This window comes from Bidens hawaiensis, unplaced genomic scaffold, assembly GCF_021521415.1.
Source record: "Bidens hawaiensis isolate Kalapana, Puna unplaced genomic scaffold, B.hawaiensis_p1.1 tig00036645_1, whole genome shotgun sequence".
Taxonomy (NCBI): domain Eukaryota; kingdom Viridiplantae; phylum Streptophyta; class Magnoliopsida; order Asterales; family Asteraceae; genus Bidens; species Bidens hawaiensis.
In genome coordinates this window covers 33,875-41,039 of record NW_027505416.1, presented here as the reverse complement: position 1 = coordinate 41,039, position 7,165 = coordinate 33,875, and positions in this window count along the sequence as shown.

Here is a 7,165-nt window from a genome sequence, read left to right as displayed (position 1 = left end):
CACAAGTCCATGTAACGAATTGTAGTTTGTAAATAATAAATAAACAAAATTTTAACGTTAATAGGATATATATGCTACCCCCAAAATATGTAAAAGCGTTAAAAAGAGGGTGTGAGAAACTCACCTTAAAGTTGAAGACAAACTTGAAATAAAACCAATAGCGTGTAAATGAAACCAAGCAATTGAACTTCACGAACTAGAATTTAATATACAAAATACAATATTAACTAACAATTTATAAAAGTAAATAAATCGGGTTGTCGAGATTTTGAAATATATATTTTATCAATCTTGGAGTTGATATTATAATATTTTAACGGATTATTTACAATTTATTAATTTAATATTATTTAAATTACAAAATTAATGTTAGGTTTGGATATTATAAAAGTTATGGAAATATTGGTGTTTAACAATATATTTTATTTTGAAAACGAAAGTGTTAACGAATTATAATGTCTAACGAACGAAACATAATATATATAATTTAAATGAGTTTAAAACGAATTTGTCGAGTTTGAAAGATTTGTTTTTAGATGATAAAATGATAAATATATATTATAATTATTTTTATTTAACTTAATATAATTTTATTTGATTTATATAATTTTTATAAATTTTATTTGATTTTGTATATAATAGAAAAATGTTTAAAAAGAAAATAAAAAGCAAAAACGGCCTGACCCGGGTTCGAACCCGGGTCATCTCGTTCACACAGAAGAGAACTAACCACTAGAGTAGAGAGTTTATTTGTTTTTAACAGATGAAAGCAATTAAATATAAACAGCAACCCACACTTCATCTTCTTTACATAAAATCCTAGATTTCAATTCTCCATAATCATTCCAGGTTTGATTAATTTGAGTTAGGGGTTTTGTTTGTCGGGTTTAAACGAATCAAAACCATTTATTAATTACCTTATTTGGTGTCAGAATGATGGCGAACGGAGCTTGGCTGGAATCGAGATTATAAGAACCGAATTAGTGATATAACGAGTTTATTTGTGGTAAAATAATGTTTGTAGCACGTTTAGAAGAGAATATGGATGCTATTTATAATTTTAATTGATACGTTGAATGATTATTTCGAGTTATTACGATTTTAATATCATTCCGCCAGTTTAGAATTTAAATCCGAACGTTGGGGTGTTATTTCGTGTAAATGGGTCTTGATTAGGTGTTATCGTGATGGTGCAACGGTATACAATCATTAAAAATGGATTAATTTGGCGTTTTGAAGTGTTTTAATGACTCGCCGGAGTTTCCTCGCCGTCGCCGGAGGATCCGTCACCGGAAAAACGTGAGGGAGGTGGGGAGGACGGCTGGTGCTGCTGTTTTATTATTATTAATAATATTTTGAATTATTTACACTTTAGACCCTAATCTTTCAAGTTATATAAAATAGAAGTTAAAGTATAATTTACAAAATGAACCTTGAACTTTGGAATGTTATATATACTTAATAAAAGTTATATACTTTGGTTTATTTTCATATTATACCCGTATAGTTCGGGACTCGTTTAAGTATGCATGTTTGAAAAGTTTCGTTATTGAACAATACAAAGATAGAAAAACAACGAATAGTGATTAAAACACGTCGTAAATATTATTAAATAAACAAATGGTAATTATATATATAATAAAAGAATAATACGAATGCATCGAAACATCAAAATAAGTTGGTTGACGAACACGCATAAAACGAAACATGAAATATACATTTATATTCATACATATGTTCATAAATAAAACCAAAAATTTAAAATGGGTCGGATTTTCGGGCTTGAAAAGTAACGAATGTTACACTTGTTGGAATACCATATGCCCGAGACACATAATTAGGTTAATGCGGCTAGCCGTGTTTGATCCAAGTCGGGTCATACCCAATAACGAGTTAGACACACACCAATTATATATTTGTTAAGATAAGATCTATAAAACAAATACAGAACACGATACATTCAGAAAATCGGGTTTCTGAATATTTACTTGAAAGTGTTAAATAAATTAATTGGTTAATTTATTTATTCAAATAATTATTATTGGAATAATTATTTAACTATGTATTCTTTTATAAAATGGTTTATAAAAGATGGGGTGTTTATATATTTTATAAAATATAAAATATAATAAATAAAAAAAAAAAAAAAAAAAAAAAAAAAAAAAAAGGTATAATTGGGGCCGGTTTTGGGTGGGCCCCACACCCCATAATCTTGATCACATCATGTCATGTATTTGGTAAGGATACATGATCAAAATCACCTAATATCATGGGTATTTGATATTGCATGATGATAATAAATAATGATCAAGATACATTGATTATTAATACACTTTCAAGTAAACAAAAAAAAGAGACAACTTCTTCCTTTCTTTCTTTCTTGTTTACGGCCAAAAGAAAAAGAAAGGCTCGGGTCTCGGGTTTTTCGTGTTCAAGCTTCCTAGCATAGCTCGGTGTGTGTTGGAGGCTCGGGGTATATTCCGTTTGAGGGTTTTCCTTTGAAAGTCTAGCATTCACATCATCATCTTCTTCAACCATCTACTAAACTCTTAAAGGGTTAAGAATGTAAGTGTTTACAAGCTTGATAGTTTAGCTTTTCCGTATCATTTGATCCTTGCTTCGGGTTTCTAGTAAATAGATTATTGGTAATCTTATAACATGAATAAACTAGGTTATTCATGAACATATACATATATAAACACATGGATACATATGTTTAGTTTGTAAATATCACGCTTCCGCCTTAATTGTGACTAGTTAAATGGTTAACTAAGCTTGTTAATTTCATAGAAACCCAACAACACTAACTAAGTTTCAATCAAATGGCAAGTGTACCGGTCGTGTAGCGGCACAGTCTAGTGAGTCCGAATATCGAACACAAAGACCCGTGAGGTGGCTCAAATACTAAACCCTAACCAAATCCTGCCTAAAAAATATATTTGTTTAACTTATATATCTAAATTAGCTTACTTAACTTAACTAATCTTAACGAACTTAGGATCGTGTAGCGGCACAGTCTAGTGAGTCCGAATATCGAATACAAAGACCCGTGAGGTGGCTCAAATACTAAACCCTAACCAAGTCCTGCCTAAAATATTATATTTGTTTAACTTATATATCTAAACTAGCTTACTTAACTTAACTAATCTTAACGAACTTAACGGGAAACCTTAACTGAACTAACGATAATAAGAAAACGGATCACCTAGGTAAGATGACTTATCGGGTATAGGATGGCTTAGGTGCTAACAAGTGGTTGAAACCAGGGTTCTAAAGATGGGCTAACATAGGTGAGGTCAAGGCAACTGGGTACCTACGGTGAGTTCCACCAGAAAACCCTAACAACGTCTAGATAGTTTTTAGTTCGTGGCTGTTTATCTACGCACCCTAATAACCCATCACTTGGTCCATGTCTAAGTTACAGATCTCACTAAGGCTCAAGCTAATTACAAACTTAGGAGAAGAGGGGTAATTCAATACTAAGGACAAAATAACTCAACTTACAAACTTAACCTAGCCGACAATGGGAAAATCGCACGTGGTCTCGCAACGACTAACCCGATCAACTAACTAGCAAGATAAGCTAACCTATAAGGTCTTGGTCCAACTCAAAGGGGATGATCCTACTGACCTAAATGATTCAAGAAACACAAACCCTAATGGCACGCGTCTACCACAATCAATCAACACACTCAGTATTAACCGAACTAGCAATTAACGACTACACGAAACAAATTCATGCAATAATCAACTACTAGAAGCTCATGAAACCTAAAATACATCTAATGGAACCAAGGTTCATGGAATAATATCCAAAATTATGAACTTTACAATAACTAAACAATCAAACACGAAATTAACATCCGAAAAGTGATAAATCAACTGTTAAACATCAAACCAAGGTGATTCTAACCAATCTAGCCAATCATAATCAATGAACAGTAGCTACTATATATAAAAGTGATAAACATGTTCATATAACTCTGATTACAAAAGGTTTGAATGATTAAAAACCAAAAACGACCTCACAAACGTTAAACAAGCAAAGCCGACAACCAAAGGATAAAAGATAGAATCGTAAGCTCCTCCTTCTTGGTTTCTCTCCTAGAACAGGTGTGATATGGCTGGAAACTTGTATAATTTCATTAATAGGGTTTTAGGGTTCTTTAAATAGATCATTAAACTTGTTAAACAAGCCAAAACAAGCCCACAAGGCCCATATAAAACAAAATAGATGGGGTCTTTGAGATCTGAACATCTTGGCCAGCTTAGGGGCGCCGTGCCGCGTGGCCTACCATGCTCAACATGGACGAGCGGCTCGACCAGCTCTATTAGTGTGTTTTCTTCGTTTTTCGCTTGTTAAACTTCGTATGCGCGTTCCGGCTTCATTTGATTCCGGTTTGAGTTGATTTCTTCTTCATTTAGACTCGTTTCTGTGCTCTTAAACAGTGGTACTTACATTAATCAACAATATGTAACTTTACGCATAAAACAACGGATATTCGTTAAAGGTTAAACGTAAAACAATCACAGCAATGAGGTAAAAAAGCTGTGTATTTTGCAGCACATCAAGTGCCTTGCTCGATTGCATCCCTAAATGTAGATGTTATGAATGTTGCCTCGGCTGATAGATCTAATTTTTTTTATTTTTGAACAAGTTAGATTTATATTATTAATTTTGTTGATTATAAATTAATTTTAGGATCGTTTATTGTGTAGGTAATTCGAGATTGAGGATATACCAAAGAGTATTAATACGAGAGTTCTCTTAGATATAGAGCTTCCTGATGGTATATACTTTTATTATTTTTTATAACTTTTTTTTGGCAAAGTTGCATGTTTCTGTAGTTTCATGGTTAAGGTAACATTTTAATTATTGTTTGTATTTAATGTCAGTAATATAGAAGCATATGGGAGAAGGGAAAGGATGCCCTTTTGCAATTTTGGCTGTGATCACCAATTGTATGAGGTACAATTTTAACCATAAATTTCTAACGTAACATTTATATCTACTTCAATTTTTTTCAATAAAAATATGATTTTAGAATCAATATCTACATTTTGAATTATGGACCGGATATTTAAAACTCCTGTGAGATGCTATTAAATTATAAACTTAATAGAGACAGTTTTGATCTATTTATTTCCGGATGGGTCGATTAGGAATGTTTTATCTCACATGGTCATGGCTTAAATGGGCAAAAAATCTATGCATATATATTAAAACAATAGAGTTAGTGTCCACGTGCCCTCTTTCTATTGGTCTATTCCTAATCTTTCCATTTATATCAACCACTTCTCTATTTTTCTTGACAATAAAATAATTCTAAAATAAAATAAAATATTAAACAACCCTTTTGTATTAATTTTTATTAATTATATTATTGAATTTTCCATAAATAACTTGTAATCTTAAAATTTATTACTATTAAAATAATTCTATATTAAATTAAAAAAATACATAATGTTGAATGCACCCCTTTATTATGTTTCATAACTCATGACTCATTTAATCCGAATATTTTATGACCCGTTTGTTAGTTATATGAGATAATTGATAAAATTGATAAATGATAATACATTTTCTTATTGTATGATTTTATAAATTGTGACATTCGCCAATTTTTGAACCCGAAACCTTACCCGTTCCGATTTTTGGAAAACCCTAAAATTTTATGTTTTTATACGAGTATTTAGATAGTAAAACGTTTTCCAAATTTTGTAAACTTAATTTTTTTATAGAGGCTATTTAAACATGTGCTTATGACGTAATAACATGTTAATTGTCAATAGCTGTTTAAATTATTGTTCTTTCAATATCCTAATAAATGGTTAAATAAGCTAATAATTCGAAAATATGATTTTTAATTAAATAATTCAAAAATAAATTAAAATGTTAGTTATTTTAAAATAGAAATCAATAACTTCATACTTATTGTCATTGGTCAACGATTTATTAATTTACATTCAATCTATGTTCTGTAGGAATTAATGCTTGAATTTGTATTATATTTTGACTCCCTTATAAATTTTGCTTATTCCTTTTCGGTTTCTTAACCAAGAAAGAAATCATGATTTGAATTAAATTACTCTAAACCGTTTATAAATATATGGATTATTACACATGGTTTTAAATACGGTATAGCCATTGTGTTGTCCACATGTCCTTCTTCTAAACTATCCACAAATGCATCCATGTCATTCACTTCCATACTTATAATTTCCACATATTCATAAAAAAAGTTAAATCAATGATACTGACTTTTATATTTTTGTAACTTATTAATGTATATAAATTTTAAATCAATGATATTAACTTTTATATTTTTGTAATTATTAATGTAATTATGATATTAATTATTCTATTATTATTAGAATTCAATAACTTACTAAATCATCTCATTTTAATAACATTATACAAACCTTAAGATTTGACATCCTAATCATTTTAATCTCTCCGTGTGTGTGTGTGTGTGTGTGTTTCGGATTACTACCTCCACCATCGTCTGTTTCGGTAAGGGAGATTAATCATTTCCCGGCAAGGTTTCATTTGATTCTCTAATGGCCGATTCTCACATTATTCATTATTATATTGACAATTCTTTTTATTTTTGTTGTATTGATTTTAATTATTATATGATTTTTTTATAATCTCTTTAGGTTGTATATCAAAATCCAAGATTTAATGAAAATGTTGAACTATTACGGTTTTCCGGTAAGGTTTTATTTGATACTATAATTGACAGTTCTTTTTCTTTTTCATTTTTGTTTGTATTGAAATTATTTATTATATGGTTTTCTTATAATCTCTTTAGGTTCTATATCAAATCCAAGATTCAATTGAGATGTTGAACTGTTGCGTTTTTCCGGTAAGGTTCTTTGATACTCAAATGCCCGATTCTCATATTATTCATTATATCATTGTCCATTCATTTTCTTTTCCTTTTCAATCATTGGTTTTATTATTTTTATTATTACTGATACATTCATTTGGAATTAAAATATTTTTGTTATTGTTAATTATTTAGGGTATAGTCATTACAAAATCAATTGTTCCGGATATTGGTAATTATTCCGGTTATACATTAGAATATCAATTTTACATTTGTTCACATAGTTCAAATCTTCAATAATTGGTAATTTAATTATTATGTGCTATTAATTG